Here is a 15,964-nt window from a genome sequence, read left to right on the forward strand (position 1 = left end):
ATTGTTAAAAAAAATAAATGAATTGTTTTGTGTCTTGCTGCTTTTATTGACCGTATTTTTGAAGTTCATCTGTATTGTAGCATGTGCTTTATTCCTTTTTATGCCTGAATAATATTCCATTATGTGCATATACCTTACTTTGTTTAATCTGTTTATCCATTGATGGACATTTGGGCTTTTCCATCTTTGGCTATTACGTATAAATAGTGCTGCTGTGAATACTTCTCTTAGTTAGTTTGTGCTGCTGTAACAAAATACCATAGCCTGGGTGGTTTATTTATTATTTTTTTAAGATTTTATTTATTCATGAGAGACACAGAGAGAGAGAGAGGGAGAGACATAGGCAGAGGGAGAAGCAGGCTCCTCGTGGGGAGCCCTCTGCAGGACTTGATCCTAGGACCCTGATCATGACCTGAGCCAAAGGCAGACACTCAATGACTGAGCCACCCAGATGCCCCTAGACTGGGTGGTTTAAACAACTTTTATCTCTCATAGTTCTAGAGGCTGGGAAATCCAAGGTGCCAGCAGATTTGTTTTCTGATGAGAATCTTTTTCCTGGCTTGTAGATGGCCACCTTCTAGCTATGTCCTCACATGGTGAAAGACCATGAGCTCTGGCCTTTCTTCTTCTTAGAAGGGCACTCATCCCATAACGAGGGCCCCATTCTCATGACCTTGTATAAATCTGATTACCTCCCAAAGGCTCCACCTCCAAATACCATCACATTGGAGCCTAGTGTTTCCACGTATGAATTTTGGGGGGAATACCAACATTTAGTTTATAACATTCAGTTCCCTTGTTCCCCAAAATTCGTATCGTTTTTGCATGCAGAATCCATTCATTCCATCGCAACTGCCCCAAAAGTCTTAATTCTAGCATCAACTCTAAAGCCCAAAGTCTCATCTAGATATCCTCTTAGGCAAACTCGAGGTGAATTTCATCCTGAGGCAGAAGTCCTTGCTGGCTGTGAACCTGTGAAACCAGGTAAGTTATGTGCTTCCAAGTTACCTGGTGGCACAGGCACAGAATAGATGTTGCCACTCCAAAGAGGAGAAATCAGGAGGAAAGGGGTGTTTGGGTCCTCAGCATGTCCCAAACCTAGTGAGGCAAATACCATTAGATCTTAAGCCTTAAGAATGAATCCCTTTGGTTCAGTGCTCTCTGTCCTTGGGACCCATGACTCTGCCAGTGATAGTCCTGCCCCCAGGGCTCTGGATGGCTGCCATCTGGCCCTGTTGAGGCAATAAACCTACCTGCACTATCCTGCCCCACTTTGAAACTGAGGACCCAGCCCTGATTGCTCTGAATTGCCTTTGGAATCACTCTTGGCTTGTCTTGAGGAATAGTGCATGCTCACAGCTGAATAGCTCTGTGGCTCAGTCCTGTAGGATCTAAGCAAGCCTCTCATTTTGTCCTCAGAATCCTTCAGTTTGAACTGGCAGTCTTTCTGCTGAGTGGCTGATTAGTTCATGGTTCACACTCATGCCAGTCTCCTTACTGAATGGTTCTTCAGCCACATCATTAGTGATCTCTGAAAAACAAGCTTTTTCTTTCTTTCTTTCCTTTTTTTTTTTTTGTAGCATGGACAGGCTGAGAATTTTCCAGATCTTTAGGTTCTGCTTCCGTTTTGCTTAACAATAGGTTCTTAATTTCTGTCTCCTCTCATTTTATAAGTACTCAGGAAGAACCAAACTGCCCCTTCAGTGTTTTGCTTAGAAGTGTCTCCAGCTTGGGGCTTCTGGGTGGTTCAGTTGGTGAAGTGTCTACCTTTTGGCTCAGGTCATGATTTTGGGGTCCTGGGATTGGACCTCACATCAGGCTCCCTGCTGAGTGGGGAATCTGCTTCTCCCTCTCCCTTTGTCCCTCCTTCCTGCTTGTGTTCTCTTTCTCTCTCTTTCTTTCTGTGTCTCAATTAAATAAATAAATAAAGATAAAGGACCACCTTGTGTCCAGGAACATGTTCCTCACTTCCATCTCAGGCCTCACCAGAGCAGCCTTTCCTCTCACTATTTCTGTCCACATTTTGCTCATGATTATTTCTCTGTCTCTAAGAAGAGAGAAGCATCTCTATTCTTTCTGCGTTCTTACCAGAGTCACCCTTGTATCCGTTATTTCCAGTGGGCACCTGAGACTCATCAGGCCTCTACCCATATCCAGTTCCAAAATTGTTTTCACTTGCAGATATTTGTTACAGCAGCTCCCCACCTCTTGGTACCAAAATCTGTCTTTGTCAGCTTGGGCTGCATAACAAAATACCATTGACCAGGTGGCTCAAACGTCCCTGGGTGGGAAGTCCAAGGTTCGGTTCCTGTGGAAAGCCCTATTCCTGGCTTGTAGTTGGTCATCATCTTACTGTGTCCTCAGATGGAGGTAAAAGAGAGCTCTGGACTCTTCTACATCATGTAAGGATAGCAGTCCTGTCTTGAGGGTCTCACCCTCATGACCTTATCTGAATATATTGACCTCCCAAAGGCCCCACCTCCAAATACCATCACATTGGGGGTTGGTGCTTCCACATACAAATTTGGGTGGGGATAGAAACATTCAGGGCACAACAGTACTCAAACGTACAATGTATACGTGTTTGGGTACCTTTCAGTTCTTTGGGTGTATGCCTGTGAGTGCAATTGCTAGGTCATTCTTAAATCTCATGATCTAGAAGAATTCTCTTCCTCTTTCTCTCTTTTCCTCCCTCCTTCTTCCTTTCTTTCCTCCTCTTTCTCTCCTTTTCTTTCTCTTTCCTTTTTTCTTTTCTTTCTATTTCTTTTCTCTCTTTCCTTCTCTTTCTCTTCTCTACCTCTTCTCCTTTCTTTTTTTTGTTTTCTTCTTTTTTCCCTGTGACATCCATTTGTTGAAATGACCAGGCCTGCTGGTCCCACCTTCCATCTTCGTGCTGCTTTTCAGCATGCTCCTCTGGGTTTTGCATTTCCTATTATTTGGCGCCAATATGTTTATTTTCTCTGCCTTTCCTACCCTCACTGTGTTCTGTTTGATGTATTTGCTCTTGTATTTTGTCCATGGCCTGTTTTCGGGGAACAGGCCCTGTGGCCCCATAGCAGATGCTGCTCTCTTCCACAGTAAAGCTGTGTATGAGGAGGCCTTTGCTCTTATTCTTCGAGGAACTATTTTTGTTCCCTTATGCTTCAAATTCTGGTCATAGGCCTCAGTCTTGTGTTTCTATTTGCTCATCCATGAATAGGCCTAGTGTTGGCTCAGGGACGTGCTGCCCTGTTCACTCACAGTGCCTCCCTGTCCTCCCTGACAGGCCCCAGGCTGGGCTGGTGTCTCCACTGGGACGGTTCTGGTCGGTGGCACATCTCGGTCAGCTCTTTCTGGCTGACATAGTTTCTGTCTTCCTCCCTCCCCATCTATTTTCTGACAAGTGGTACAATGGATATTGGCTCCACAGGACCTGATCAGGCCTTCCTGCCATGAAAATTGACACCTGCCTGCAGGTGTTCTTCCCAGGTGAGGAGGCCACACGCCCAGGAATGCAGCTGGTGTGGGCACCTCTCACAGTGCTGGTTGCTCGTGATGAGCTGTAGAGTCTGGATGGATGAGGAATGCAAGTTACTGATGATTCAGAAGGACTCAATCTCTTCAGAAAGGGGTTCCCAGCAGTGTCAGGGTGGTTGTGTGACTGGGTTCACATCCCTTGGGGCTTCAGTATAGCAGCAGCCAGTGAGGTTAGGATGCCAGTGGGGTCACTGCTGGCCCATACGGTGTTCTTTCTATGAGTCAGACTTCGGGACCCTTCACTTCCACATGTAGGAAGCGTGTCATGCCAGACTGAATTTGTTAGCACAGGTTTTTGACTGCCATGTGCTAAAAAGTTGTGCGATAAATACATAGACCTACCGGTCTGTGAAGGAACGGGCATGCTCCCTCTGATGCGGCCCAGCTGATGCCACCTGCTCAGCTGTGCACCTTTAGCCCGTTGGGGGTCACTGGTTGGTGACTGTAGGCCAGGATTCCTTCCCAGCAGCAGCAAAGCCTTCTGATTTGCTGTGTGATATATGGATTCTTATCTTTTCCAGACTGACTGCTACTCCCTTCTCTCCAGACTTTTATTTGTTTTCCTGGAGACTTCAGTGGGCAACCAGGCACTGTTTGTCCCCTGCTTCCCCTTACTCAGGAGGACCTGTGTGGACTTTTTGGTAGAGATACTGGCGAGTTCTGAAGCCATAATGCTGTACCCCAGGGATGAACGGGGGCCCTGGGAGCCCAGCGTCATTTGTGCTGGCAGGTGGGATGCCGTGTCAATAGCTGGTCTGCTGTGTGGCTTTGGGAATGCTTCAGCTCTCCTGACAGTACTCTCCAGGAGGGTGTTAGGTCTCCAGTGACTCCCAGGACATGCGACTGGCTTCTGAGTGTGACTCTGGGAATCAGGCTTGTTGGCGTCCTCTCCCTAATTGTGATGAATAATACCTACGTGGGAAGAAGATTGAAGCTGCACCACAAAATCCAAGGAGAAAGGTAAAAACCACCTCAGATTTCTACTCTCCAGGGTTAACTGCTGTTCCTTCCCTTTTGATGTCGGCTGCTTCCTTTGGGGGGGGTGGGCGGTGAAGCCTCTCTCAACCTCCTCTCCTACAGCAACTGAGCTTATTACCCAGTCCTTAGCCGGTGTTTGAGAGCCCAGGGCCAACTGTATGTGTTTGCACACTGCATTATTCCTTCATAACTACAAACACAAGACTCCTTTGATATGGAATGATTCAGTCACCTGGGGTCACCACAGTTGTAGGTTCCAGTCAACCTCTGCTGTGTGATCTTGGGAGAGTTACTTCACCTTTCTGGTCTGTACCTCTAAAATAAAGAGGCTGTAGCAAAATACCCTTTCCAGGTGAAACTAAGCAGGGAAATTAGGCCTAGTAGAGAGCAGCCTGTGGGACCAGACATGCGAGTATAACTTCATTTCACCGCCTTTCACTTTGTTGCCCACAGACACCACATGTCTTCCAGATTGAGGGTTTGGGGCCAAATGGCTGCTGGCCCATTTTTCCAACAGCATTTACTCACTTCGTGTCTCTGTGTCACTTTTTTGGTAATTCTTGTAATATTTCAAACTTTTTCACCATTATTATATTTGTTTGGGTGATCTGTAATCACCGATTATGAATAGCTGAAAGCTCAGATGGTTAGCTATTTTTAGCAGTAAGTATCTTTTGGTTAAGTTTTGTACCTTTTTTTTTTTTTAGATAGCATACTGTTGCACACTAAATAAACTACAGTGTACTGTAAACATAACTGTTACTTGCACCGGAAACCAAATGATGCATTTGACACTCTGTTGTGGGGTTTGCTTTATTGCAGTGGTCTGGGACTGAACCCACAACTTATCCAAGGTGGGGGGCTGGGCCTGTACTTGCAGACCTTTGTGGTGAACTTGGGAATTGCTGCGTGAGCAGGGAATGATGATTGACTAGGTAGGGACTCGTGTGCTAGGCTGGGTCTCAGATCTGCGGATACCAAGAAAAGCAAGACACAGTACTTGCCCTTGAGAAGTCGCAGTGTGTGTGTCGGGAGACAAAAGCAGAAAAAGGTAACTCCAGTGTGAGGGGACATGCCGTGATAAGATGCCAGGGGCCGGGCACGTGTCTAGAATGAACCAGGCTGCACATGTAATGGGGCTGTGTTTTGTTAGAGCAAGGCTTCTTGGTGGCATGACTTTGTGGGACATCCTGTTATCAGAAAAGCAACACCCATAGTGTCTGTGATAAAATAAAAAAAAATAAACATTTGGTCTTTGTCCCTGGTTCCTGACACACAGCTCCTAAGACCCTTGCAATCTCCTGAGTGATAAGAGTGTCTTTTATATGCTAATTGATGAGTGGGACTTGGGGGCCCCTAGACAGTTTCAGGTTGAGCTGGTTGCCAGACAGACCAATGTGTGATGAGAAGGTTGGAGCTTGGAGTCCTACCATTTGGCTTCTTAACTTTCACGGGGAGGCGGGCAGAGGGATTGAAGACTGAGTTAATACTAGTGAACAGCAATTTAATCATTCATGCCTACCTGATGAAAACTCCTCAAAATCCTCAAAACCCCTTAAATGAAGAGGTTTGGAGAGCTGGGCTGGTAAATGCATTGAGCTGCTGGGAGGGTGGTGTGCCCACCATGGGGGGACATGGATGGATGCCCTGTGTGTGCCCACTGCCCTTCCTTGCCCTGTGCATCTTTTCAGTTAGGCTGTTCCTAAATTGCATCCCTTAGAATAAACCAGTCAGTAAGAGTAAATGCCTTCCTGAGATCTGTGCCATTCTAGCAAATTCTCAGAGCTGCGGAGAAGACTGTGGGAATACCTAACTGTGTAGCCAGATTGGGAAGAAGCATGGGTCACCCGATATTGGGACTGGTGTCTGAAGCAATGGCCCAGTGCTTAAATCTTGGAGTCAGATGCAAACTCCAGGCCATTATTATCACAATTGTATGATATTGTTCGACACTAGTTGGTGTTGATGCCTGGAGAAGTGATTGTTGGTGGAGGGAAAACCCAGACATTTGGGGTCAGAGTGTATTGAACGAAACAGATCAGTGTCCCTGATGGATTTAAGGGGCACAAACTGGAATGTTGTTGGTCTGGGATGATGTTGAAGGCATTGACTTCATCGTGGAGGTTAACCACTGGTGGTCAGCATGGTTCCTAAACTCACCCCATTGGTAGGTGTTTCTGGAATGAGTGAATTGGAGGCAAGTAGAAGTGACCTTGGATAATTAACCAAAGTATAGTGAAGCTCCTTTCCAAACATTGGTGGCTGATGATCTTCAACTTGTCAATAATGCATGAAACACTACATTGGACTAGAACATTCTCTGAATTTAACTTCTGCATTCCTCCAGGAGCAAATGCTTCTTTAGTGTCTGCTCTGTGTGCATTCCAATCAGCCAGGCATACTTTTGTTATGAAATGGTGTAGATAAGATTTAGAGGACCTGACCCTCTTTCTGCTTTGGAATTTGTTGAACCTAAGCGTAAGTAAACAGATTCACACCTCCCAGGTTCAAAGTCAGAAATATATGTGCTTGCACTGCTCTGGTGTGCAAATTGCTTTTAAGGGAGCTTGGTATTTGAATGGTGCTCTAAGGAGTGGGAGAGTAAGTGATCTTCAGGTGTGTGTTCCAAATCACGAGCAAACCTGGATCAGAATCCACCAGCAAGGCATTTGGATGACACAGAGCCTGATTTGTTCACTTCGTGTTCGTCTGGCTTCCAGCATGTGGAGGAGGTTGGCCTGCTTGCTTGGGAATATGTTTCATTAAGCAACTGAACCAACCAATGGAAGAAGAGACAACCTTTAATTGTTAGACACCCTTCCTGACCTATAGGTATTCTCATCAGAAGTTAGAATAGGGATCTGCTGGACCTGCTAGCCGTTCAGTTTACAGTAAAACATGAAAGGGGAAACATAGGAGATACCACCACGGATGCAATCTGCCAAATCTAGAATGTGGAATTTATAAGGGATGGAGAACACATTTCTTTAGTAGGTAAATGGCTGAGAGTAAGTCGGGGAGGGGAATGGAGGTGAAAGTAAACAGCACTGGGGCAGAAGCAGTTGGCTCTCCTCTCCCAAGCTGGACAGCCTGGGGGGGCCTGGTGGGGCCTGCTTGCTTGGAACTCGGGCCACCCTCTGCCTGAGGGCTTTTCTGCCTCCTGCAAGAGTATGTCCAGCAAGCAGAGCAGGGTGCCAGACAATCAATGGTCTGGAGAGTTAATGCCCCTCCGCCTCAGCAGTGATGGATGAATATCCCAATGTTCTCCTCCCCTCCTGGGGTTGGGACACCCCACAGGGCTGCCCCAGGCTCTCTCCCAGACTTGTTCCAAATGGAACCACGCTCCGTTTGTCCCCGTGGTGTGCTCCCTTTGGCGGCTCTTTCCTTCCCTGGCTCCTTTCCCTCTTCTCCCACCAGTTTTGCCGGTGTCACTGCCCAGATAAACGGTTTGCACTGAAGTCATTGCCTCGGGGCCTTTTTCCAGACAGAGGCATATCCATCCAGGGCAACACGCAGACCTTATCTGCATCCCAGTTTAAACAAACCATCTGTGAAAAGGCATGAATCTACCAGGGGAAATAGGATCAGCAACTGTATGTCAGACACTATTAAGGAATTGCTGAATATATTTTAGGTGTGAAAATTATTTCTGCTTATGTTAAAAAAAATAGTGCTTACCTCTTAGAGATACAGACTGAAGGATTTGCAAGTATTGGGATTTGCGTTGAAATAACCCAGGGACAGGGGGAAGGGTACGGGGGAGGGGAGCTGGTGCAATAAAGGCAAATTCCAACGGTTGTTGAAGTTGAATGATGGCTACATGGCGGATCATCACACGGTTCTGTCTACTTTGGTGATAAGTTAAAAATTTTCCAAAATAAAATGTTAGAACAAAGCACGTGAATACCCTTCTGGCCTCCCTGCTCTGTGGCAAGATTATGCTCTACCAGTCTTGGTCCTGGGACACAGCAGCTTTGGTTTGAGTGGGTCAGGGGGCTCCTGAGTCCCAGGCATCTCCGTTCTTGGCCCTGCTCACCTTGGCAATCTGCATTCCCCGCCACCCACCCCCCCGGCCCCACACGCATTTCCATGGCCAGACTGGAGACTTCAACAGTGCTCAGACCTGTTTCATCCTGAAATCTTAAATTCCAGCCCATGAGCTTCTGCTCTCAAATCAACCCATTCATCTGGTGCTATCGAATCTGCTTTCCAGTCTACAGTGCACCAGCCCCCTACAGGGTGTGTGGTCTTGACTGCTGCTTGCCAGAGCTGCAGGGTGGGTGGGGTGGGGCAGTGTGGGCCTGGAGACGGGGGAGTCAAGCCAGGTTGTGGGCTTCTTCTTTAGAGTGGTGGTCACTAACTCCAGTGGGATACCCGGGAGGATGTGACTTCGGCCTTGGCAGTACTCCAGGAGTGTGATGGCGGAGGGGCAGAAAAGCGGGCCATGCCACCATGATTCTAAGAGGTAGGATGGAAACCCCCAGTCAGGGGAGGATCCAGTAAGAGAAGAGTTCAGTCCTCTGGGAGAAGAATGTTGGAGAAAGCTAGGGTTGTTGTCTGGGCATTAGCCAAATGGCCTGGACTTTTCCAAAATGAAATTGGAATATAGTCAGGAAACCAAGACAGAAGTCCGATCCTGAAAACTGAACACATGGGCCAGGTTTAGGGTGAGTCTGCTGCTCCTGGCTTGCCATAGGTATTCCATCCTTTGGGCAGCAAATGGAATGGCAGCACTTGGCTGCTGGAGGGGTCGGGGCCAGAGCCCTGTGGGGCACTTTCTAATGGGCTTGGTCACTGAAGCAGGTGGGTTGAGGGTGGCCATGGAGAACATACATGGAGGCTGAAGTTCTTTTATATTTGTCTTATTTATTGAGAGGTCTCAGTTCTGTACTGAAATAGAAACTGGCTTTATTTTTATCAGTCACTGTTATCCACCATGCCGAAGAGAATTCTTCTTTCCTTCTGTGGAGGGGGACCCTGAGGATACGTTGGAGAGCCATAGCTTTCCTGCCATGCTCAGTGTTGAAGACACTCTTCATTTCTGTGGTTATAACTTAGCCTGTCTCCTATAGCATGGCGAGAGACAGGCTCCCCGCTGCTGAAGTGGAGGAATGCCTGTAGTCAGGCTCTGAGGAGCATCCTCCCCATCCCCCTAGCTGCTCCTCCCCTTCCCCGCCCCTGTGCTGGGTGCAGGGAGACAGTGGGGGAAGCCAGGTTCTTAAGAGTCCCAGCTGGGGATGGTGTGTGTGTGTGTGTAGGGTCTCTGGGCTTGCTCTGGGAGAGCAGCTCTGTCCCAGTTCCTCCCTCCCAGTTGGTCCCATTGGTGGTATAAAACCCTTAAAACCCCACCATCATCTCCAGGGCTATGTCTATCACTCATCCTTGAAGCTGCCCGGAGATCCCCATGGCTCTTCCTGTACGACTCCCTGCTTTGGGCCTTCTGGAGTCAGGGGAGCTACCGGAGTCTTTTTTTGTACCTTCTGAGGGCTGAGGAGAACAGTATTCCTTCCTTGGAGGCATCTTCAGTCTTTGCCAGTGGTTTTCTCAGTGTGTCCCCTGACTGGCTTTGGGGAAGTGAAAGCACTCCCATCAGTTCCCCTGAGCCGGGGAAGAAATAAGAAAATGAGCTAACACACAGGGCAGTCCTAAGCATATTAAATATTTTAATTGATTTAATCCTTGTGATGACCAGATCAGGTAGTTGTTATTACCCTCATTTTACAGACGAGAGATCTGAGGATGAGAGTGGACATAAAATGCCCCGGGTTCCCAACTTACAAGTGGCATTTATGGGACTTGAACCCAGGTGCCTGGCTTAGGTGTGGCATGTTCCTCTCGCCCTGAGGTCCCTTCTCCCCATGAAGCAGGCCACCCCCTTCCTCCTCTGTGTTCTCTCCCTGTACTGTCTGTGGAGCATTTGGGTGGGGACAGGGCGGGTTCTGGCCTCTCTTGTTAATGGTGGGGTGCCAGAGGCTCTGTCCATGGCTGGAAGCTCATTGGTGACTCTGACTGTGGCCGTTCTTGAGCCTTTCATCTTCGGCTTTGACCTTAGCTGTGATTACAGGTCAATAGGGACGGTCCACTCAGCTTGCTCTTTCTGATTATTTCAGCAGCGTGACAGCCCCTGCTCTTTCCTGAAGCTCTTTCCCCGAGGCTGGGTATCTCGTGGCTTCTCTTCCTTCCCTGTCCGCCTCGGTGTTGTCCAGGGCAGCCTCCCACGCACAGCCCTCGCCTGCAGGCCCCTCGAGGGCTGCCTCCCCTTTCGTGCTTCCTGCGGGCGCAGGTCTCCGGGCCTGGAGCAGCCTGACCTCAGTGTGCCCTCCTGCCAGGGCTGCTGAGCCCCCCGCGGGAGATCTTGTAACCGCACCGATATTTCTAACCTGTGGCTTCAGCTCCGGGAGGAGCCGCTGATCCTTTCTTGTGGCCGCGAATGACTGACTTGCCTTCTCTCTGGGTGGCTCTTCAGGACCCACTGCAGCCCTGAGATCTCCGGGCGGCGGTCCTGGCCTCTCCCCTTCATCTTCACCTTCTTCTTTACCACCCTCTTCGGAAGTGTGCTGCTTCCGAAGATCCTCCCGTGACTCACTCTCCCTCCAGCCCCTCCTGGCTCACTCCTGTCTTCACGGCCGCCGGACAGGTACAGGGCAGATCTCCGCCTTTGCCTCCCCTTCCGTATCCCCCTCCGCCCAGTGTCACCTGCCTCTCCCTCCATTCTCTCTGTGGAGATGCGGCACTCAAGGTCCTCAGTGTCTCGCTAAGAGAACCCAACAGGTGCTTGTGCACAACAGGCTGTGCATGGTGACGCCCTGCTCTTGAAGCACCTGCTGTGGTTCTCGCCGCACTCTGCTGGTGAGACTCCTGCTCTGTCCACCGCATTTCATGGCTTCTCCTTCTCTGTCCATCTCTGGAAACTCAGTGATCACTGGGAGTTTGCTCCGGGTCCTTTTGTCCTTCCACGGAGCTCATATTCCGTGGGTGATCCCACCCACTCTCAAGGTGACCCATGTGACCTCCTACCCGTAATTCCCAAATCTGAATTTTGCCTCCTGTTATTTATCTTGAGCTATTGACAGCCTTCCTAGGCATCTCTACCTGGGAGCCCCCCACACATCTCACATTGTCCAAAACAGTGCTTCCCCTTCCCCCTCCCCCAAACCTTTTCATCACTGCAATTGCTAGAAACTGTACAGCTGTTCTTCATCTTTGAGTAAAGGGCTCCAGAACCATGTTTCGTTATTGTTACCATGTTTCTATTCATTATTTGTTTGACATTTCTTGATTGTCCTTATTTACTTGGCCTTGTCTGGGCGCCCATTCCCTACCCACATCTCTCCAGGACCCACATGCTGTAGATTTTACCTCCTGAGTATCCTAAGATCTGTTAACTCCTCTCTGTACCCATCACTGCCTCACGGGATAGCCTCATTGACTGCCATCTACATTGCTTGTACACTCACCTGTGTTTCCTCCCTCTCAGACCATATTCCTTAGCCTGCCAGAAGGATCTTTCTAAAGCACAAATCTAATAATGTCATACCCTACTAAAACTCTGGCCTCTCAGGATCACCCTTTCCTGCTTTCCATTGCTGCTAGGACTGCCCCTTCTCTACCTGTGTCTGCTGACCCAGATCTGGCCATCCAGAACCACCTGCAGTTGGGTTGGGTTGCCCCTTTGAACCATATCCATGCTCCTCTCTCTGCTGATAATACGCTTCCCTTTGTCTCCCTTCATTGTCTACCTGGTATTTGTCTTCTTTCAAGACTCTGCTGAAGCATCACCTGTTGCATTAGGCATTTTTGCTGTTTCCTGCCTCCTTACCCCATCCCCTACTGGGGAAATTTGATTGCTCTACTGCCAGTGTTCTTATAGCCAGTACATGGGTATATATGTACATACCTGGCCCATTGTGATCCAGGATCTCTTCCTTGTCCTTTGCTCTTTAGTGTCTGAAGGCTCAGAAAGGGAGATTTATGCTGGCCAGTGTTTAATTCATTAAAGTTATAAATGAAACAACTGATTCTATCTTATACTTTTAAAAAGTTATTTATTTATTTATTTAGATCATGAATGAGGGGAGGAGCAGAGGGAGAGGGAGAAAGACCATCTCAAGCAGACTCCACACGGAGCACAGAGCCTGACCCTGGGCTTGATCTCATGACCCTGAGATCATGACCTGAGCTGGAATCAAGAGTTGGACCCTTAACTGACTGAGTCACTCAGGTGCCTCTCTATCTTAAACGTTTAAAGAACAACTTCTAAATCTTGTAAATTCATTTGTAAACCTAGTAACATTTGTGTTAAAATGAAAAGCACTAATTTTACTTGCTCTTTGAATGATGCTCAATTTATAAATTTAACCAATTAAACTTTCAAACAGTAGCATTTATGCCTTCCATGGGTTAATTTCTCTTAAGTATTTTAAAGTATAGCTATAAGCTCAATACGTATAATTCTTATTAAGCTTTAAACTCCATAAAAAGTAGACAGACACATATAAAAATGCCTATAGACGTTATTACTATGATTGTACCTTATGAATCATTGTATCCAGTGCAGAAGCATTAACACCAATGATTTCCTTATCCCACAGTCCCAAGCCAGCTGTGGTCCCCAACCAAATTGGGAACCAAAATGTAGTCAAGCTCGTGTTACTGGTTGGAGATTGGGACCTGGACTGAGAATGTGGGGCTCCTTCCAGAATGATTATCTGAGCTGGTGTCTGTTCAGTGGCACTCCTCATTGGTGGCTGTCACATCCACAGTCAACAGGACTTCCCTACTCCATTCTTTTTAGTGGGATCTTTTCCAATTTTATGTGCTAATTTTTCAGCAGACTAGCATCTTTTTGGTTTTAAGATTTTATTCATGAGAGAGAGAGAGACAGAGAGGCCGACACACAGGCAGAGGTAGAAGCAGGCTCCATGCAGGGAGCCTGATGCGGAACTTGATCCCGGGTCTCCAGGATCACGCCCTGGGCCAAAGGCAGGTGCTAAACTGCTGAGCCACCCAGGGATCCCCATGCAGACTGGTATCTTTTCCTGAAATAACACATCTTATGAATTATCAGGGACTTGCTCGGCTCTTGGATTCTAGTTTCATTGTCTAGGATTTTTTTCAGATCTCCCCATTCTGTGCCCAGACCCTGTTATGTTGTGTAATTGTTGTGTGTTTGCTCTAACGCTCTGTATACTGATGGATTTCATATATTTTATTCAGGTTGCAGTAACAGTAGTTCAAACACTGGTCATCACTTACTCAGGTTTATAATTGGTATAGTTCTCATTGTCTACCATTCTGTAGTCGTTTTATTGACTCTTAATCATTGAATCTCTGGGCCTAGAGCAGTGTCTAGCTCACGTGCTAGGCTCTCAATCAGCAGTTGTCTAGCGAATGACTTGTTTCCTTGAGTAGATTTGGATCTCTGTGAGAATTGGGATTGTCTTATTGTTTTCCTGGAACCTAACACAGACTGGGCCTGGGTCATGGTAGCTACTCATTACGTACACATTAAATGAATGAACCAGGCAGAAATTGTGGATTGTGATTGCTGAGAATATTAAAACAATTAGACAGAGCTTTATTTCTTGAAAGATTCTGTATTGAATGCCAGTCTTGAGCATCTCATCAGATTCTCTCCCTTGCTGACTCCTCCTGACTCTCCCCTTCCTGAGCACCTGACTGCTACCTTTGCTGGCCACTTGCCAAGCTCTCAAAGCGGGCTGGAGTTCATAGGTACAGCTCTGGGCCAATATGGCCTTTGGGCCACATGTACTGAGCCCTATCAAATGCCAAATCTCTCCCCTTATGATCTTGGGTGATATGCCACACTGCAGGATGTGGGGCCTGGCTTCTTGAATGGCTGCTAAAGGCTGGGTGAGGAAACCAGAAGTGTTGGGTCCTTTGCTCCCTGTGATGAACCTGAACCAATGGGACATAATAGAAGGGAGCTGCACAGAGACATTTCCCTTTCTTCCCCCCTGCCATGGGCTACTCCGAGGTGCAGCTTGTTCTTTCAGCTCTTTCTGAGAAAGTTTCGAGTACTGAGTAGACATACCTGTCTGGTGGCCTGGTGCCTCCTCCTGGCTTGCTCTGAAGGAGGCCAGAGCCATCACTCTGCATGCTTCCTAGTGTCTTCCCTTGTACCTCACTCCCTCTATCCTCACCTTCACCATCCTGGGCTTGTGCCTCTCAAATAGATTGTCAGCATGTTAATCCTTGCCTCAAGCTCTGCTTTCTGGAAGACACAGGCTACACAATACCCTCTGGTAAAAGTTATAGTCATGAATTCTGGAATATTTTTCTTTGCCCTCTCACTGTCTCTGAAACTTAGTACTCTGGAGGAATGGTTTGTGTGGTCAGTGACTAGAAAATATTACCTTTTTTGTTGTTTTCATCTGATTTTTTTGTTTAATGTTCCAAAGTTGTTTTATACTTGTGAGAAACAGGCAGGGGCTATGCAGTTCTTTGAAAGCCAGCAGCTTGTCACCCTTTTTGTGGCACAGTTAACAACTTTATGAAGTTTGCAAAAAAGTAAATTGATTAAATTTGAAATTATTTCCTGAAGAAAACCCTGTGTTTTTACATTTCCAGAAACTTAATAGTATAAGCAACCCAGTTTATGAAGGATATAGTTCATATCTTAAGGTAAGTTCTAATTTTATATTTGTAAAGTGCATCCTAAGAGTACTTTTTGCCCTAATGTTGTTTTCTCCTCCTGACTTAGATATTACAGAAAAAAGTTCACTTTGCTCATCTCGGTCCTGTTTAATAATCTTGAAACAGTTAGAGGTGGAATTCAGGGTACGATTCTTGTTGTCACAAGGGGAAGAGACATTGAAAGGTCAGTTTACTCATTTTCTTATTTGAGTGCAAGATCTGTTACTCACCCTGGACATGTGAGAATGTATTTTACATTTAAGACTTACCAGCCTCTTTCTGGGCAGTTGTAGGAGAGGAAGGAAACCCAATGACTCATTAGAAAAATAGGGATCTTAGAAATAATGTTAATTGCAGTCTTTCGTATGCAAACAAATCTAATGGAGACCAAATTTCTCTCTAGGAATAATAGACATTTCGAAATCTGGAGAATGATTTAAAATCCTCATCAGATGTGGTTATGTTTTTAGACTGAGCAGCAAGTATGTGTCTAAGTCACAGTCTTCTCTCTGAAGGTCTAATTTACTATTTTAGGATGACCTTCTTCCGGAGAGGAGGCACTCCCTTCACCAGCATATGGAAGTGGAAAGCAGAGCTAAGGGTATAGAGCACTTTCAGAGCGCACGATTGGAATAAAAATGTTTTGGTGCTTTCCTTGGGGCTGCCTCAGAAATCTGACAGTTCTGGTACCCAGAGTGAGTGAGGTCTGTAACCATTGCTGTGTTGGGTGGAATGGGAGTGTAGGTATAATATACACAGTAGCGGAGAGGGGGAAGCCATGGCCTCTGCATTCACCTGTGCCCATGTCCGGGAT

General features: G+C 47.0%; 1 protein-coding gene across 6 annotated transcripts in view; it reads left to right on the plus strand.

Moving 5' to 3' along the window:
• The window catches only part of SH3GL3 (SH3 domain containing GRB2 like 3, endophilin A3), a 135,603-nt gene that overhangs the window by 23,668 nt on the left and 95,971 nt on the right, over positions 1–15,964 (plus strand). The window contains exons 1-2 of one of the 6 annotated variants that reach the window (XM_072737440.1): positions 3,314–3,468; positions 4,038–4,476. The exons of 4 other annotated variants lie outside the window; for them this stretch is intronic. The gene's annotated coding sequence lies outside the window, so the exon portion shown is untranslated. Of the gene's footprint in view, positions 1–3,313; positions 3,469–4,037; positions 4,477–15,964 lie in introns of those variants that run through there. One more of the 6 variants, XM_072737437.1, reaches the window with a different exon arrangement.

Source organism: Vulpes vulpes, chromosome 14 (genome assembly GCF_048418805.1).
Source record: "Vulpes vulpes isolate BD-2025 chromosome 14, VulVul3, whole genome shotgun sequence".
Classification (NCBI taxonomy): Eukaryota; Metazoa; Chordata; class Mammalia; order Carnivora; family Canidae; genus Vulpes; species Vulpes vulpes.